This window comes from Mus musculus, chromosome 14, assembly GCF_000001635.26.
Source record: "Mus musculus strain C57BL/6J chromosome 14, GRCm38.p6 C57BL/6J".
NCBI classification, from domain to species: domain Eukaryota; kingdom Metazoa; phylum Chordata; class Mammalia; order Rodentia; family Muridae; genus Mus; species Mus musculus.
The window spans coordinates 102,706,720-102,727,597 of record NC_000080.6 but is presented as its reverse complement, the minus strand read 5'-3'; positions in this window follow the sequence as shown (position 1 = coordinate 102,727,597).

Below are 20,878 nucleotides of genomic sequence, written 5' to 3'. Positions count from 1 at the left end.
TTGCATTTATATTGCCATTTATATTTTGTCTTTTCTTCAGCTTCTTGGAATTTATGGGTTCTTCCCAGAATCTCAAAGTGGCATCTCAAAAAAGTAGAAGAGCATCTATTTATATAAAGCTCTCACTCCATGCCAAATTCCACTTAAGCCAATAAAATGCAAATGGGGGGAAATTATTCTGGTATGTAACTCATTGCTTACTAATTTCTGCCTGTCACCATTAGCCTGGCTTCTTCATTTTCATTAAGCTCATCCTGATTTCATTAAGATTCCAATTGTTTGCTTTCTCAGCTGCCTCATGACTTATACAAAGATGTTCTTTGCGAACTTATTGCTTTTTAGATTGAAGTCTTCCTATTTAAAAACAATTGTCAACCCCTGTTAGGAGTGCCATTTGTGTAGTCAGGAGGTCTGGGATTTTATCCTTGTTCTACATCTAAAGAGTTACGTGAGCTTGCACACCATCCTATGAGAGTCAGGGTTTTGATTTGTTAGATGAGGAGGTTGATTTTAGATAACCCTGGTGATCTTGTACAGCCTCCATATCTAAGGACTAGAAATTTACTAAAGTTCACCATCAGAAATTCCATCCTCCACATAGACTTCAGTGATTGAGGATTATCTGTGCTTATTTGGTTAGTACAATTTTGTTCTACGTGGATATATCCTGCAGATGATGTCAATTAGGGTATTTTAGGGAACACAAGGGCACCACATTTATAACAATCATCTTTTCAAAATGACAAATTATTCATATAATGGGTCAATATAAAAGAAAAAATTGTGTCATAGTTATAAAATATCTCTACTATATTCACTGACCTAGAGTTAAACAAAAACTGTTTTGTCACATTTCTGATTCCCCTAAGACAGTATTTAGCAACATAGTCTCTGCAACTATGGGAAAGGGAATCATTAGTATTATTTATTATTTATTTTTTATTTGTTGTCTCTTCCTATTATCTTCTTCTTCCTAAAAAAATCATTCCTACAGACACTGGTAAAATAAAAATGGATTATTGCATGGTGAGGAACAATAGAGACAGGGATAGCAGGTTGCATATGATCTTTGGAAGGGGGATTGAGAAAATGAGGGCTCTAATCAGGGGGTATAGGAAGATAAATACAGAAGAAGGGGAGTTAAGTAACAGCAAAGATATCTGGAAAAGTCAAATAACTGTCATCATGCTGTCAACTATCTACCTAAAATACCTTTAATACATATAGTTCACATATAATACATATTATATACATAATATATACATATATAGTTTAATGATATTTTCCCATATATTATGTTAATGCTTCCCCCAAAAGCTATACACAAAATCCTTAATATCAGGCATGAGAAAACCTCTTCTGAATTATTGGTCAAAATTGCCAAAGAGCCTCTCAAACATACATTGCCATTGCTATTGCCCTTGGTTGACACGTAGAGATGGATAATATAGCCCTAATGTGGAAGATACAATGATCTTTAGAAATAGGACATGAAGGATCCAATCTAGATCTCACCTGAAAGCTTTCTTCCTAAAGACTTTCATGGTACCAGATGGCACCATGCAAGCGTCTAAAGGAGAGAAGCAACCAAGAGTACTTTTCCACTATGATGCATATGGACCACAGTTGCCAGCATAAAATAATAACCCTAAGGGTTCATTAGTGGCATGCATACCTTGATGATAACCAAAAGCTTTTTAAGAAGATTTGAGATCTCCTCAACAGGAGGCAAATCATGCCTGATAATGGAAACCTAGTCAACTACCTCGGGCCAGTAAAGCCATAGATCTTGGAGGAGAACATACTTAGTCATTTTACTAAGCCATAATCCCTACCTACATCCTGATTATTTTGTCTTTCTATTTACTGATAACTGTAGCCCTCACTGTTTATGAAGGGAACTTCACTTTGCAATAGATGGCCCCCGTTAAAGACAACCATCACTAAAATGCAAAATGGTGGAGCCCAGTCCTAACTGATGTATCTACAACACAGCTCTTGCACATGAGGTTCATGAATCAGTTTGGACAATGTGCCAGAAAGACTAAGAGGTAAAAGAATAGGAAGTTTGCTGTGAGCTCATGTCTCCTAGAAAGGACAGAGAAGCTACATCCACAAAGTCTACCAGTTGCTTAAATATGAGCTGGACAAGTAGGACACCAACAGCCATGCTAATGATGAAAGCTTGCAAAGGATCCTCAGACAAAGATCTACAGGTAATTGAGGAATTTGGGGAGCAGGAGAACTCGATTCCCCAGGGAAGTGTGCACAAATTGATTATTCAAACCCAAAGAGTCATCCTTGTAAATATATACTTAGAAGTATAGTCTTACCTGGGGATTTCTATTGCTGTGATAAAATACCGTGATCAAGAGTTACTTGGAAAAGAAATTATTTCTACTCATCCACATCACAATCTTTCATGATGGGAAGTCAAGGAAGGAATTCAAGACAGGAACCTGGAAGTAGGAACTGAAGGTGAACTGTGGACCTATTGTGTGCTGGTTTATACTCTATGGCTCACCTAGACTGCTTTCTTATAGCATCCAGGACCATCATCTCAGAGTGGCACCACACACAGGAAGATGAGTTCTCCCACATCAATCACCAATCAAGAAAATGCACAACAAACTTGCCTACAGGCCAATTTTATGGTGGCATTTTCTTTATTGAGTTCCTCTTCCCAATGATTCTCGCTTGTATCAAGTTGACATATAACTAATCTGCACACCCAGACACACAGGCTCATAAAAACACCAATATGCAGACAGACACACATAAATATGTGTATATGTAACAAATGTATGAATTTGAAAGAGCAAGAGAGGGCACATGGAAGGACTTAGAAAGATGAAAGGGGGATAAATTATAAATTATAATCTTTAAAAAAGTTATTTAAGGAAACTTTTTTCTCACATCTAGTAGAAATTATAATCTTGGATTTTAGAACCTGCTCAATGTAAAATTAATGCAGGTTGAGTTATTGGGTCATAACTGATTTAAGCAAGCAGAGTTGTTTACAGCAGGTGAGGATGAGTATTTCATTGCCCAGCTGTAGCCATGGGCTTTTCCACCCATGCTCAAGTTCCTAAAATAATGACTCTGAGACTGAATGAATTATTTATGCATAATTTACCTAAGCCAAAAAATAATCTTTGGCTAGTTCCTGCTAGGTCCTAACCCAATTATCCCATTTAGTCTATTCAAAGTCCCAACACACAGTTAGAGTTATCTCTCCTTCGGTCCTTGTGACCATCTTCCTCTGAGTTTGGAGTGAATCTCTTCATTGTGCCTGTCTCTATCCCAGAATCCTCCCCTGATGGAAATAGAGAAGCAGAGGATGGGTGGTGGTGGTGGGAGGTAGGGTAGGGAACTTGGAGGAGTGGAGGAGGGGAGGCTGTAGTCTGGATATATTGTATGAGAGAAGAAAAAGAAAAGAAACAAATGTTAGAAAAAATGGATACTCAAATGATGATATAATGCAGTACTAAATATTCACTTTGTGTTTCCAGGACTTTAGACAGAAGTTGGAATGTTGAAATACTAAGTATTGTATACAAAGCAATTGTATTCTTTGTATAAAAGAAGATTAAATAGTGAGGTCTGACCCAATACTCATTGTCTCTGGGTTGAGCTGAGAGTGTTCTACACTCTTGAGCTTTTTCCAGCTGACTGGCAAGAGCTTTACCAGTGTGACTGCAGGTTCCATCTGACTGGGACTTCCACTCCTGGGAATGGTAGATAAGATAATTCAGTTCAACTCTAGTGCTGAAAAGAGCTTGCAAAGTCGAGGGAAAAGTTAAAATACCTGCTTGAGAGTGTTGATGAACTAACAAGGTGCTAAGGATGGGGTCAAGATGGGAGAGAAGTTCAGAGAGGCGAGGGCAGCACTTGGGTCAGATCTCCTTCTGAGCATCACCCACTGACTATGAAAGAAGCAGGAGCAGCAGGGCTGGGACTTTACAGTGAGTACAGAGGGCAGCACTTTACAGTGCCCTGTGGGATCAAAGGGGCGAGCCAGGTACAGACTGGACACACACTTACATCTAGTCTATATAAGAGCTCCCATTGATAATAAGATAAAAATGAACAACGAGATAGTAGACAAATGACAGGAAGAATTATTTTTTTTTGCCAGAGGATGTCCCCAAATCAGTGGTATTTCACAGCCATCAGAATTTCTATAATCAAGAAGATAGAATGTCAAATTTTGGATGGAAAGGACTTCCAGGTGGCCACTGGAATTCAAGGCTTGGGACAGTCTGGTATGGTCTTCCAAAGGTGATGTTATGCAGCCCCAGTGGAAATAAACATGTCTATGCAAAGAACTGACAGGTACATATATGCATTATCTGCCTCAAATCTTTTTTATACTTCCCTCTGTTCTTCTTGCAGATTTCATATATGTGGATATATATAAATTAATATGCAAACATATATGTGAAGAGTATGAAAGCACACACGCGTTCTCATTACTTCACAGTTCCTGCTGATTTTAATTCTACTGACATATCTAGGAGTTGACTAACACTTACACTGGCTAGCTCCTGTGGGTAATGAGCATACTGAAGGCTGTTAATGTACTTTTGATTCTCTGTTTGTTTTCCTTTGATCTTTTCTTACTCCCCGACCCCATGCCTCTGTTTACAGTATTCATTTGCTTTGGCTGTTATATTATTTCCCTTTTCTATGGGAGTCATTAATATGTAGTTATTTTAACTCTCTATCTGAGAATCTCCACATCTGCATCACGGCTAAGGCCAGATCTTTGACCCTTTGTGTAATTTTTTTCTTTAATGTTGGACATATTGCATCTGATGATAGGAGCTGAGGTAAACAGGCTGTTAGCAGGAAACTGTATTCACTTGGCTATATTGTTTATGTTTGATGTTTGGCTGCAAATACTGGAGGTTTTTTTTTTTTTTAAATTTCTACAATGTCCTTGTTTTTCTGTCCACTCTTGATTTAGGGGATTCCCTAATTATAGTCTCAAAAAGAAAAACCTTCGCTTTGCAGATTTTTCAACTGTAAAGTACGGCTATTATGTTGGAACCCTGCTGATGTGGTAAATGTGAGACAGGGAGCATTTTATAATCTCCAAATGAAACTTCAGCTTTTCAGGAGACTTGTGTACTCGGGACTTTGTGAGTCACAAGTTTTCTTCACACACTGTTTATGAATTGTAGAGCAGCCCTGTTCCATTCCACCCTCCCATCCCCATCTCTAGATTTAGTACTCTCAACCCATGTCTCTGAAGCTGTGGTTCTTGTTAACCCCCCTCTCCCTCTCCTCCTGTGTGGTGAGAAGGCTGTAAGAGGATACAACTGGGAGACATTCCTCCCCTCAGCTGAGAGTATCTGAAAATTTCCCTGACTTATCCCTGTAGAGGATGTCTGGTACAGAGAGGGATTGATTGAAAAGTACAGCACTCTCTCTTTCCTTTTTCCAGAAGGATCCTGTCAAAACCAGAAGAAAATTTTACTCCTGGGCTATTCCACCTTGTGCATTATCTATCATTTGTCATGATTAAATCTGGATATTGGTTCATGGCTCTAGCGCGGGCTGTGTTTCCAGTGAGCAGAACTCAGCTGTGCCTTTCTGGGCTCTCCAGAGGTTCCACATTTTTAAGTAGGAGCTTGTTTGCAGCTTTAGTTTTATGAAGGGGCTTAAGAAAAGCTGTTGATTTCTAGTGCAATTAGATTCCTCCCATGCATAGACGAGAATAACAATTTATAACTCTTCACATGTAGGAGTTTAAACCAGAACTCCTTATCTTGTTTGTAGCAGACCACAGTTAATTAACTAAAATATTCTTCATAGTATATTAGACACATACAATGAAGTGATATATAGCAACAGTAATGAACATATAAAGGACTGAATTTACAGGCATGATATCAAGCAACTCTAACAACAAAGAATAAAAATGTCACAAACGGGAAACTCCAGACAAGCATCACAGTTCTGGATCACATAGACCTTCACAAAGGAGAATAAAAGTAGTTATTTGAAGGAGAACATGAGAATTACTCCCTATTTCTTTTTACATTGGCCTTAATTACATATATGTTTGCATTACATTATTTTTTGGAACAAATCACTATGCCATATCCAAGATGAAAAAAAATATTTGCAAGAGATGACACCAAACGTTGGATCATGTATTTTCTAAGATATTTGAAGACTATTAGGATTCACATCTCATTCAGTTTGTGTTAAATGCTCTATTCTTTGCAATATCAGAAATCTCTCTTACAAATCAATATGCCTCTAGTAAAATGACAAGCTCTGCTAGACTTTCTATCTGAAATTTATAACTTCACTTGAAATTATTATGTGGTTAAGATGAGGTTAAAGTCCCACTTAAAGACATAACACACAAAATACTAGAAAAAACTTAAGTTAACTATCCCTCTATAAGCTTAGGTGGTCTGGACTGATATTAAGAACAGTCTTTTTACCTGGGTCATGGAGTCCCATTGCTTGATACCTTGATAAATCAGTAGCTCTGCAGGCTCAAGAGCAGCTCCAGCTGTTCCTTGGTGCCAGGAGACATTGCTCCTCTTGTCGTTGCATGCTCTTGGTGTCTCCTTCTCTGCTTTTTCATCTTCATTGCTCAGTACCTTTCTCTTTCTATAGCTGCGACTTCTGTTCACTGTGATTTTTATCACATGACAGCCACTTGTTATCTGGATGATTCATTTTGTTTCTTTTCTCACCTGTTGTTTGTTCCATGTTTTCAGTTTCTGGAGGACTTCATGCTCATACCCTCCTATGATCCAGCAATGTTTGTTCAACTTCTGCCTCCTATATAGCCTTCCCATGCAGACCATATAGGGAAGCTGTTTTTGGTCAGAGCTGTGTCCTTAGATCCCAGTCCATGGAACTGAGTAATCAGAATTGAATAATGGTCCTCTCACAGAGCATGATGTATTTTTCCAGTGTAGGGAAAACTTTTAGCAGAGGAGTAGAGTCCACTTTTCTTAGGTACTAGTGATGGCACAAAAAGGAAATTTACACAAAGTTCTGTGTGTAGAGAGGAGGAAATGGGGCAGGCTGACTGAAGATCAAGATGGGCTTTAGACAGTATACATAAAAATGTTTACTGTGGCTTCAGGGAGACCCTGCATCCTTCTTTCAAGGTAGGGGAATTACAGAGATGGCTGAGAATTTTGAGAGGCAATGTTCAGAACTCATCATTTTTGTTTCAAATGAACAGAAGATACAGTTGAGATGTTGTATTTAGCAAGTGCTACAGTTTTGCATCTGGTATCATTTAAAGAGAAGCAGTTCTTTAGTTTTCCACAGTGCACAGCAGTCTCTTGGGCAATCTGTAGCCACCGCTAAGCTTTCATTTAAAGGACTTTTGGTGCTTGAGGTACATAGATGCTCTTCCAACTGTGGCACTGGAAACTTGGAAGAAGAATTTGGGAGTTTTTCTTTGTTTATCTCCGGACTTTCTGAGAGGGAAATAGTAACAATGATAGCATCAGTCAACCAAATGGAAATCCCTCTAAGAAAACGAAGACATTGTCTTGACCCAAGGGAAAATTGGTGATTATATCCTGTTTGGTGAGAAAAGGAGTGAACAAGAGAAAAGTAACCAAGAGCAGAAAAACTTTGGACAAGTTCTTCGAAAAGGCTATGGATGGTATGAATTGTAGGCAGGACTGCTGAAAACTTACTTCTTTATGATCCACCTTTCATAATCCTTGGAACCTCTGAATTTGATAGTGTTCCACGGTGCTAGTGTGTTACCTGTTGTATGCTGTGATATAAATGTGAGCTCTGCTCCATAGGCTCATGATGCTGACCTGGAGCTGCTTCTAAGACTTTGGGATGCTGTGAATGCTTCAAGGGCTGGAGCCTCTGTGGGAGAAGTGAGTTACTGGGATGTGTCTCTTGGGACTTTCTTGGACTACTCTCTTCTCTCTCTTTTCTCTCTTGCTCTCTCTTTTTCTCTACCTTGGTCTTTCTGTCTCTCTCTTTCCCCTTCTCTCTCCCACTCTTTCCATCTTTTCCTGGATATCATCACATAAAAGGTCATTTGCTGCTTGTTTCTGTTGTCACCATTTTCTATCCAAATACCCATGGCCCGAACCCCTAACACCTCGATCCACAATATACCATTGTTCTTCCTTTTCAGTTGTTCTCTCAGGTAGTTTGACACCATAGTGAAAAAAAATCCAAATAAAACCCAGTGTATCTATTTTCTAAGGCCACCCCAGAAAAGTACTCAGAACTGGGTGGCTTAAAAATACCATAAATCAATTGCCTCCTTGACCTGAGGCAAAAATATCTGAAAAACACATGTGGACCATTTTCAGAATGTGAGTAGAACATTCTCATTTCTCTTGCTAATTTCTGAAGGTGTCAAGGAAGCCATGGGATTCTGCAGCTTACCACTCCACCAGTTCAGTCTCTGCCTTTGCCTTAACAGACCATTCTTCCTGAACCATCTTCCTCCATCTGTCTCTACGTCTATGGCAGAGTTCTGCTTGTCACAGGGACACCATCATTGTGTATTAGGACCTGTTCACCCTTGTGATGGTGATTTTTGGCTTCATTCTTTTTCGGCGAACTCTATTTGACATCATGTAGCTTAGAGCTCGACATATCTTTTATAGGGGCTATGCAATTCAACTATGGCATTTGAATAACTTTAAAAAGGGAGATGTCTTGATGTCCAGGTGGGATTAATATAGCCACAGGAAGCTTTTAAAGTAGAGGAATTTTTCTGGCTGATGCCAAAAGAGGAAGTCAGTGATGGGTGGGATCTGATATGCTTGCCTGGAGATAGAGAGACATGAGTCAATGAGTGTGGGCAGCCCCTAGGAGCCGTGGGTGGACTCTGGTAGACAGCCAGCAGCAAAACAGACCTCAACCCACAGCTGCAAGGAAATGAAGTGGCCAACTACTGAACAACTTTATAAGTAAATTCTTGGGACTCTTCAGCCAAGAACAAATCCCAGAAAATGTCTTGATTTTTCAGCGATGCAGAAAGCACAGCAGGGTACCTAAAACTTAAAACTATGATATAACAAGTGAATATTTTACTAAGTACTGTGCGTTATGTTTGTAAACAGAAAGATATAGCTTGCTGTAAGCTCCTCTCTAGCATTGAAGCTAAGAATTTAGAACTGTCCCTAAGTGACTCTTGGATCTTCTACCCTATAAGAGCTTTTGATACAATTAGAGTTTAGGGACAGGCCATGACTACGATTGGAAACAGATTCTGGCAGCTGCCAAGCACTAGAGGGCAATACATGATTTTGTTGTGTGATTAGTGAGAACCACCCTTGAGTCTTCCTTAAGGGCTGGTTATTGATAGCTTTACAATAAATATATCAACAGGGAGTTGTCTCTGGGAGGAATGGATAAAGACTGAAGGGACCCTTCTAATTGGAAACATCTATACTTTTCTGTTAGTAGCTAAAGAAATAGAGACTTGCTACAAATTGGGGTAGTATGACTCCTCATGACTGGCTACAGTGTAGGGCAGAATTCAGGACTTGGTGAGAGAGGCCCTATGACAAAGTGAGGCACACATAGTAGAACTCACATTTAGACTGCTCATTCATGACAGACTAATATGCACAGTGCATTCAGAGGAAGCAAGGGTCCAAGCTCATGTCTGACAGCTCAGCACTGCTTCCTTGGGGAGGAGCTTGGACATTAAGACATAGCTGATGTGATTGCATATTCTATAATTCTGCACCAGGGTAGAATCTTTGAGATGAATCTTAGTCTCACATCCTCTACTTTTTTTAAAAATTAGGTATTTTCCTCATTTACATTTCCAATGCTATCCCAAAAGTTCCCCATACCCCCCCCCCCCCACTCCTCTACCCACCCACTCTCACTTTTTGGCCCTGGCGTTCCCCTGTACTGGGGCATATAAAGTTTGCAAGTCCAATGGGCCTCTCTTTCCAGTGATGGCTGGCTAGGCCATCTTTTGATACATATGCAGCTAGAGTCAAGAACTCTGGGGTACTGGTTAGTTCATAATGTTGTTCCATCTATAGGGTTGCAGATCCCTTTAGCTCCTTTGGGTATTTTCTCTAGCTCCTCCATTGGGGGCCCTGTGATCCATCCACTAGCTGACTGTGAGCATCCATTTCTGTGTTTGCTAGGCCCCGGCATAGTCTCACAGAGACAGCTATATCAGGTTTCTATCAGCAAAATCTTGCTAGTGTATGCAAGGGGACTGGAAAAGGAGTCCACATTTGCTCATTTCTTTAGAAACATCTACTTTTTTGTTGTTGTTTGTTTGTTTTTTTGAGACAGGGTTTCTTTGTGTAGCCCTGGCTGTCCTGGATCTCCCTCTGTAGACCAGACTCACCTCCAACTCAGAAATCTACCTGCCTGTGCCTCCCAAGTGCTGGGATTAAAGGCGAGCACCACCACTGCCCAGCTAGAAACATTTACTTTCTAACTTAACATTTTCCTTGAATTTCATGTATTTTTTCCAGTTACCTCATAAGAAGAGCCAATATAACTTTTTAAATAGATTCAAATACATACACATACACTGTTGTAATACAGTTTTGTCTTCTCATTTATACTCAGCTTAAAAATACATACTGGTAACTCATAAACATAATTTGATGCGAATAACCTAAGAGGACCCAAACTACTTCCGTTTCTCTCCGTAGGCACACATTATCATCGAAAGCCAGTTTTTCTACCTGGTCAGAACCTGATCTTGGCCAAATTAGTTTCTTAGAGCTACTTGCTGAGTAGCATGTTACCGGTTTTGTTTTGTCATCTTGATCCTTGGACCCTTAGACCCACAAAGTAGGTTTAAGTCCCTGTCTGCTCCACTCTGCTGCGGTCATTTACGCCCAGCTTGCTCAGTGCCTTTCCTGGGAGTCTCCTGGTCAGGCTGTGGGGACTGGTCCTTACACTGAATGTTCATATGCCCACTGTATCCATTCTTAACAACAATCCTGAGTTACTCTGACTAGATCATTATAGGTTCTGTTTTGTTTGTTTTGTTTTGTTTTGTTTTGTTTTGTTTTGTTTTGTTTTGTTTTGAGACAGGGTCTATCTACAGAGCCTTGATTGTCCTGGAACTCAGTATGCAGACTTGGCCGGTCTCAACTTCAGAGTTCTACCTGCCTTTGACTCCTGGGTGCTGGGATTATGGCATGTACTGCCATATCCAGCCTTAAAAAATTTTTTTAAATCTAAACTCTTTGTTATTTCAGAGTTATGAGATCTAAGCAAGCATCTTATTTAATATTCTCATTTTCAACATAAGAAAAATCTCTGAAAAGATAAAGTTTAAGAAGCATCTATACTAGACACATATCAGAACAATCTCTTGTTTTTATACTTCTCCTAATTGCACTGGTACCATAATTATTTTGTACTCTTACTAGGCTGTCCATTCACCAAGCTTAAGGATCTATCTTTTTTCTCCTAATGCTGTGTGTCTCATTATAGATAACATATGCTGGTGTCATTGATGAGAAAGCTCACTGATGGGCGTCTTACTCACTCAGGTCCCTAGAGTATATGTGTGTGGTTACCTTCCTTTATATAGTGAATATAGACATCAGTGACACAGTTATCATTTTCTTTGCTGACTTATTGTCCATTCTTAACATCTTTGCAAACAAACAGAAACCAGTCCTGTAAGTGAGATGTCACAAAGCTTCCCAGAAGAGCACGACTGGCTAATCCAGGTTACTTTAGCACGCCCACCTAAAATTCGACATATCAATTTTATCACCTTCAATTTTATTGAGAACAGAAGAGAAATAATTGAACTAGAAAGGCTGATTAATATAAATACTAGAGTTTAGATAATGGAAAAGAACTTTTATGTCCCTTTACGCTATATATTAACACAAATATATGAGATATTTGAACTAGTATTTACTGATGACTAAAGTACATAATGATGATGTGCCCTCTTATGACATATCAGTAATGCATAACCATGCCATCTGATAATAAGACCTATCATTAAATCGAGGCAGAATTCTATATCTGTCATACTTCAGACTTCTGGTGTTCATTGGTTCAAAAGGCTATTCTCTGAATAGTGTGGTTCAAAATACAGGAGTAGTAAGGTTGAGATGCGTCATTATTTATAATAGTCTAGGTTTCCTATAAGAGTAAGGTTGATATGCCCCATCATTGATAAGAGTCTAGGTTATCTATGAAGGAGGTAAATTATTTTCTGGTAAATCATTAGAGTCTGTTCTGCTGGAAAGAACAGAGTTTCAATCAAAATTGCCCATTTACTTTCAAACTTTTAAAACTCAGTAATTTTGACAAGGTGAAACATACTAAATAATGGTTTATACACTTTACAGAATTGGGCAACATGCGTTAGAATGTTAAAGCTTGCACTTATTAGATTTCTACCAAGTTACCAGTTGTGTTACCGAATGGAAAGCTGGAAGGATAATCCAGTGGTAACCTCATCATTAACAACCGCAGCATTTGATATAACACAGAATGTAGGTAAGAATATAGTTGTCCTTCAAGACCCTTGGTGGGTCCAGCTACAGTTAAGAGCCACTGGCTTGTAAAACACAGGGAAAAGCATATCACAGAAATGTCAGTGACTCAGTTCTTTGGGGAGAGGCATTAGGAGGGATCCCAGTTCTCCAGTTCCATCAGCACAACCTCTAGTAATGATGGTGGGCAGGAGATTTCTTCACATTGCTGTTTATCTAATCTCAACCAATGCTATTTCTGAATTTGCTTTATCAAAGATGTCATCTGTAAAGTGGTAGCTTAATGTTTATCTAACAAGCGAAAAAAAGAAACTACAAATTGTCCTATGGGTTTGCATTTGATCTGAAAACTTCAAGAAATGAGAAAAGCAATGAACAAATTTGTTATTGGGGAGTAGCAATACAATGTTTTGAAATAAGGCAGGTGTCTTAGTCAAGTGTCCTATTGCTGTGAAAAGACACCAGGACCAGGGTGACTCTTTTAATTGGGAGCTCACAGTTTCAGAGAAGTCACAGTTTTAGTCAATTATAACCTTGGTGGGGAGTGTGGTGGAATGTGAAAAGGTGGTGGGGAGGAGCCGAGATTTCTTTCCAACACATTTCTCTCATTATTCTTTCACAGCTGTAAAAATTTGGGAAGAGGATATAGACAGATCCCTTGTCTGCTTATCTTATTAACTATGCAGCTTTAAACCCAACAAAGACTCTAATGTTATTGAGTAAACCACATCAGCCCCTTACATTGGGGATGTTCCTTTCCAGGCTGTGGATAACACACATATCCCAGTGTCTGATCTTCTCCAGGGACAATGTTGTGAGCCTGGTGTTACTCCTGGCCAGAAGGTTGTAGGACATCATTTTCTTGGTCCACACTAGGCTAGATTATGTGTATCATAATGCTGATAAAATAAACTTGAGTATAAACATTTTGTTTGAAAATAAAGCCTTTTCTCATAGAATACATGCCAGCCACACCTTTCCCTTCCTCCAATGCTCTTAGCACTTTTTATCTCCCCTTCACCCCAGATATACTCCTACTCTGTTTCTTCTTCAGAAAAGAGCATGCCTTGAAGAGACAATAGCCATAAAGAACAAATCAAGATACAGTAAGACAAGGCAGAAGCCCTCATATAAAGGCTGGGCAAGGCACCTAACTCAGTAGGAGGAAAAGTCTCAAGAGCAGGCTGAGAGTCAAACATAGACTCCCCCTGTTAGAAGTTTCACAAAAACTCCAAGTGAAGAATTTTTGAGAAATACTTTGCAACCACATAATGAAATAAAGAAGAAAATGCATTTCTTTCTAAGGATGAATGTTTTAGGTTTTCTTTTTTGGAGTCTAGTAATTATGTTGTTCATATAAGAAGTTTCTCATTTAATTCATAATTTAACAACATTATAAAATGAGTTAGATGTTGCTGTTCTAGTTGGAAATCAAAATCTATGAAGGAATAGGAAGTGGCCTATCTAAAGGATGCACTGTGCTTGGACTCATTCCTGGAGATGCTCCCAGGTCTCAGTTTTGGTCTCCCTTGGGAGAAATGATTGCTGGGATGTCTCCCTTGGGAGAAGTGATTGCTGGGATGTCTCCCTTGGCAGAAATGATTGCTGGGATGCCTCCCTTGGGTTGCTTTCCTCCCCTTGGAAACCAGCACTGTCTTAGCTTTTTCCTAGCAGGTGAGTGTTCTCTTCTGCTCCTTGTGCCTGATCTCCTTTTCTACTCTGATTTTATTTATGGACAGTTTCCCACTGATGGCTGTTTTGATTCTAATTATTCTGTGCTTATTAATTTTGCTTCCGAATTTTAACCCATGTCCTCGAAAGCATGACTCCAATGTTGTACACTAGTATTTCTCTTTCATAAGTGATTCTTTGATGGCAGATCCATTTACTATTTAATTTCTTTAAATCCTTAGAAGTTGGTACATATATTTAATATTTCAAAAATGTCTTTAACAGAAAAAGCTGACAGAGGCACCGAAATGGGACAAGTATCGGGACATTGTTCAGATAAATTGGCAAATCAAAACTCGCTCCAGCTCCTGGGTATGTGCTGAAAGACGGCTGATTAGTGGTTTCGTGATACAAAATACTGATTGTTTCACTTTCCAAGTGTAACTCATTAGCCTCCTGGCAAAAATTAAAAGAAGAAGAAGAAGAAACCCATTGCTATCTTAGTTTCTTTTGATTTAAAGTGAAGAGGAAAGGAAGAAAGAAAAAACATGTCAGTCAACCCTCACTTGAAAGGCTTCATGAAGTAGGACAAAATATTCTATTATGGTAAATAAAGTAATTGATAACAGGTGGCCAGCTGAGCTCTGCCAGCTGTAATCATAGACACAGAGAACTTTCATAGTCTAGGGTAGGGTCCTGACTGTACTTTGATGTGAATCGAAGCTTTGTAAGGCCATGAAAGAAGAATAAAATACCAGCAGAATATTACCAAATGCTGGGAAAGTAGAGAACTAGAGTCATGTGCTCAGTTAAGAAAGTGTCTTACATTTATTATAATAAATCCTTTTTCATTTTTATCCATAGATGTGAACATTTTCATAATTAAGGAGGAAAACATTTTCTTCACTAATTCTGAGATGATTGATGGCCAGAGTTAAGGCGAAACTATTTGCAGAAGCATAATTTGTTCTTACTTAAAGTAATGGCATGTGTTGTTTAGATTAGTTATTCTGTAATGTTCCTTTGGAGAGAGCAAATTAACACATTACTTCTTAACATCACTGGGAGCCTGAGAATAAGGATTAAGCTTGACTAATACATGATTTACCGAGTCTCATAATCAGAGAGTTGGAAGGAATGAAAGAAGTCCCGTCAGTGCACAGGCTAGGTATTGACTCAATGATTTTTTTTTTGTAGTGTATGTTTTGAAGCCAGGGCTTGAGTAAGTAGCTCTGGAAGTCCTGGAACTCACTGTTTAGACCAGGATGACCTTGAACTCAAAGAGATCCACCTGCTTCTGCCTCCTGAGTGCTGGAATTAAAGGCATGAGCTGCCATGCCCAACTGACTCCATGTTTTACTGAGTTGAGAATAGTAGCTGGTGTTCTCCAGAGGAGCCGAGCCTGTCAATATATGTGTAATTTTAGAGCCTTGTTTATTCAGAGAGTCAGGACAGCCTCACAGTGACTACATGAAGGCTGAAGAGCTGTACATACCAGTAGATATTCTATTCAAGAAGCCGGAAGTCTCAGAACTGAAGAATCAAATGTGCCCACACCAAGGCTAAAGGTCTGGACATTCCTTAAAGAACGGTTGGTGCCAGTCCATGTTTATAGCGTCTGTGGTCTGATGTTTATGAACAATGAATGGCTGGAGGCTATTGGACGTCCACTCAAGGAGAACTTACTTGTCTCAAGGCCTTAATCCTTTCAGTTTTTGTTTGCAAGGCTCTAGCCTTGGGTCTTCTGCTTTGTTATTTTGACTTCCATGCCAACTGTATCTGGATATACCCTTATAGATATATACCCAGAAATACCAATAGAGATATCTCAATCCAGAATGGTAATTGTCACAGTACGAGTATTCGTGGGATTTTAGTAAAGTTCCTTAATATTTGATAAGAATTGTGTTTTCTGTGTTATTAGTATATATGTTGTAACCATTCATGTATTTGATATAGAATTTTCAATTTTTATTTGATTTTTTGAGATTATAATATAATTATATTATTTAACTTTTCCCTTTAGTCCTTCCAAATCCTCCCTTATATCCACTCTTTATCTCTAAATAAATAAATAATTAAATGTAACTTGTTCAGCCTGTATAATGTTACTTGTATGTTTTCTGGGGTGACTATTTGGTATTGAATAATGAATCAGCGTGCTTTTCCATAAGTAAGACTATTTCTTCCACTGTTATCATTCATTAGTTGCCTGTAGTACTTTGAGACCTCTTGGTCTCTCCTTCATGAATTTTAGCATGGCCATTGGTGTCGACCTCATACAGCTTCTAAAGCAGTCATGTTAGCGAGACTTTACGATAGCTTCTGATATTACTAGAAGAAACAGCCATACAGCAAATTTCCCAATCCACTGGATTTTACAGTCATTCTAGCACCTCTTCTGCAATGTTCTCTGAGCTTTAGGGATTTGTTTTGTAGATCTTTGATGGATGATTTTATTCTTAGCAACAGGAATATCTAAAGCAAAGTTACCTATACTCACATTCCTACTAGAATACTAGGCAATACTAGACATAGTATTGTCTTTCTCCTCCAGACTTGCTGTCATTCTTTTGCAAATATTATATATGATAGTGCTGTTTTGTTCTGTGAAGCAATGTTAATATCAGCAAAGGTTCACATAGGTCTTGTGTCAGACAATGATCTCTCACATTAAACATGTTAATCCACATGATCTGCACAGCAGTTTTCTACAGTGGGCCTTTTACGGGTGTGGTACTTGGAAGATAGAGTAAATTATAACTAGCAAGAATATGACAACATATGATGTATCAAAGCTCTCTCCATGCTTAACCAAGCTGCCTCCTGCTTATAGTTCCTTGTTCTCTGAAACTCCTATTTAGTGAGATTTCACCCTCAGTACTGATGTTTAGCATACTTCTGTGACTGAAATGCTCAGACACTTCTATTGGTCTACTTATTTCCCCTTTTGTGGATTTTATTGCACTGTTTATATTTTTCTTGTGCCTTATTTAGAGATATTTACCAAGGCTTCATTCCTATTATTTTTCTTCATTTTTGCTGTCTAGTATAATTCATATACTAGGATAGTCTCTTTATCTATCATTGTTTTATTTAATGGTTGTCAGCTTCTGCCTGACTTATTTGCTACATTTCTCTCTCTTCTGGAAGGCTGCAAAAATATTTAAAGACAATGGATTTCACATGCGTTACTCCCTTATGTTTCCCCTCCCAAAGCTTATTCTCATTCTTGTCTGTATCTCAGGATGTAATGGAGTAATCTTCCTTCCCAAGGGTAAAATATTATTAGAACTTTCTTCAAAAGTTCTTCCCCCTCCTTCTTGAACATGGTGAACCATAAAGAATTCTAGACTGGAAGAACAGTTTGAGAAAAAGGTGGAGATGATAATGTTCTTGTCCTGTTGGGCAATAACGATCAGTCTAGAGAGTCCAAAGAGAAAAGGTGAAGCAAAGAAATAAGTGGATATTAGCCCAAAACCTAGGATACCCAAGATATAAGATACAATTTGCTAAACACATGAAACTCAAGAAGAATGAAGACTGAAGTGTGGACACTATGCCCCTCCTTAGAAGTGGGAACAAAACACCCATGGAAGGAGTTACAGAGACAAAGTTTGGAGCTTAGACGAAAGGATGGACCATCTAGAGACTGCCATATCCAGGGATCCACCCCATAATCAGCTTCCAAACGCTGACACCATTGCATACACTAGCAAGATTTTGTTGAAAGGACCCAGATGTAGCTGTCTCTTGTGAGACTATGCCGGGGCCTAGCAAACACAGAAGTGGATGCTCACAGTCAGCTGTTGGATGGATCACAGGGCTCCCAATGGAGGAGCTAGAGAAAGTACCCAAGGAGCTAAAGGGGTCTGCAACCCTATAGGTGGAACAACATTATGAACTAACCAGTACCCTAGAGCTCTTGACTCTAGCTGCATATGTATCAAAAGATGGCCTAGTCGGCTATCACTGGAAAGAGAGGCCCATTGGACACGCAAACTGTATTTGTCCCAGTACAGGGGAACACCAGGGCCAAAAAAAATGGGAATGGGTGGGTAGGGAAGTGAAGGGGAAGGTATGGGGACTTTTGGGATAGCATTGGAAATGTAATTGAGGAAAATATGTAATTAAAAAAAAAAGAAATAGGGATTAGAAAAGACTGGTTGAAAATGTAGATTTTTTTAACCCTTGTGTAGAAGTGGATCCTTGATCCCAGATCCTTCAATAACAGGCTTCTTGTCTTTCAGGCAGTGTGACCTTGAAAAGTTTGTTGTGATAAGCGATGATCTTCATTCATTGTCCCTATAGCTCCAGGTCTTCAGCATAATATCCCCTTTGGAGAGTTAGGATATCTCATAGATGGAACCAAATGTCATCAGCCAGTCCTACGAATTAGAAGAGAAATTAAGCAAACAAGGTGGGCACCCTAATGTACCTCATATTTGGAACAATTACCCTAAGCACAGAGCTACTTGGGATACCAATTCAATCATCAAAGTATCTTTGAGCTTGGAAAGATACTGAGGGTAAAAGCTAGCATGGAAGTGTGTGTGGATATGTGATTTCCATCCCTCTCTCTCAGAAGTGATAAACTAGGACTTTTGCCAACAGTGTTTAGTAAGCACACATTTCTCTTCTATCATACCCAGCTGTCTACCTAAGGTCTTTTAGTTACTTCTGTTTGATATATTCATTCTGGCCATCTCCTTTAACAGAAATTCTTGCCTTTTCCATACCAGTACTGAGAAATAAACCTAGGGCCTGCATCATGCCAAGCAAGTTCTCTGTCATTGAGCTATATTCCCGGTCCTTCACGTTCACATTCTCAGAGATGTTACCATTGTCAATAAGCTAGAGAAAAAAAAGGCAAGTCCATCTCCCTTTATTAAAAAATCTTGTCTTAGCCCAACTTAGAGAAGTGAAATTTATACAAATAAATCAAGTTTTATTGAGTCAGAATAGGAAGTATTTTGTCATGAGCAATAATCTGTATTAATGAATTAGATGAGCAACCAGGCATTGGCAGGAGCTGCCCAGTTGGAACACTGGCTGTACAATGCTGGGGTCAAATTTAACACAGGACTGGTTTCAGAGAGCTGTGTCTGAGCATAGGATGAGGGTAGATTTTTCTCTTTGTTTATTAAATTGGAATACAAACAAGTATAAATTAGGCAGGGAGAGAATGACTTTATTTTCTTTCTATTTGGCTGTGACAAGGAGGAGGGAGATGAGTCGGGGGTGGCTCTGTTTAGACACTTAGGATCAGGAGAGCTGCTAAAGCCGCACAGGAGTTTTATACTTCAAGTCACTTCTTATTTTGATTAAGGCAGAACTATAAAATGTGCGTTCTAAATATGCCCTGCAATCATCAGTTTCTTAGGCATGTTTTCAGGAAGCTTGTTTGCTTGAAAACTGAATCAATTTCTACTCCAGCATACTTACCAAAAAGGCCTAAAGCATAGGACGTAGTATAATAGCTTAGCCATCTCTGGACTCGTTGCCCACCCCTTGAGAGTTCTGGAGGGTTAAATCACAGCAGTTGCAAGCACGTCACATCTCTGTGGCAGGAGGTATGTTGTTGTATTATTTCTATTTTCTTTGTGTTCTCTTTGTGTTAGTTCTTTCACCGTGAGTTACTTTATACATAGTCTGTTCTATAAAGTAAAAATTAGAAATTTGTCAGTGAAAGAAACCATAAGCTGTTAAAGAAACAAGGAGAGGAAGAAATAACACCAGCGGAACATCCGAATGTGAATGTTCAGTAAGCAGGCTTCTCCTTCAGATAGTTATCCTTCTTCAATTTCAGAAGTAATCTCTTTGCCTGTGCTTTCCATTCTCCCTCCCTCTCGAAATCTCTCTCTCTCATCTTCTGGAAGAATTTGTTCCATGAAATAGATTCCTTCTTGCTCTGTACATTCAAATCCTATCTCTGCATTAACTGTGCCCCCCAGCATGAAAATAAGTTTACCTTTCAACACACACACACACACACACACACACACACACACACACACACACACACACAGAGAGAGAGAGAGAGAGAGAGAGAAAAGAAAAAGAAAAGAAAAGAAAAGGAAAAAAATCAGTATGTGTGTCAATCTGGGAACAAGAAGACGATACATTTTACAGAGTAGAATTCCTGATCACCCGGCATGCTCAGTTTCTAGTTCCATATGGCCTTGAAGTAAGGAATTTACTGGGGCTTGTGCACTGGATTTGTGCAGGGAATCTCAGATTTTACTATCTAGGACATACTAGCCAAGAGCAGATCTTTTTCCCTCCGCCCCCGACATATCCTAGTAGAGCACTGTTACATTCTGCAAAACAAAATCCCTACCCAAGTCCAGACTGTTGGGGAAGACTGGGTTTTACCAGCTCACCATGAGACCATAACTGCCTATCCTGTTTCATATAAACCTTGCCATGTGTTTAAATGTTCAGGATCAGGGTTTATTCTCTCTCATTACGGGAATCTTTCTGCCTCAGAGGACCTGAGTTCAGCCACAAGTACTCATGTAGGCTGGCTCACAACTGCCTGTAATTGCAGCACCAGAGGATCCAACACACTTCTCTGGACATCAAGGGTACTGTATCCATGTGAGGCCATACCTACATAGACACATACAGATGTGGGCCACAGACACAAACAGACACACACACAGCCAAAGGCACAGAAACACACACACACACACACACACACACACACACACACACACACACACAATCTAAAC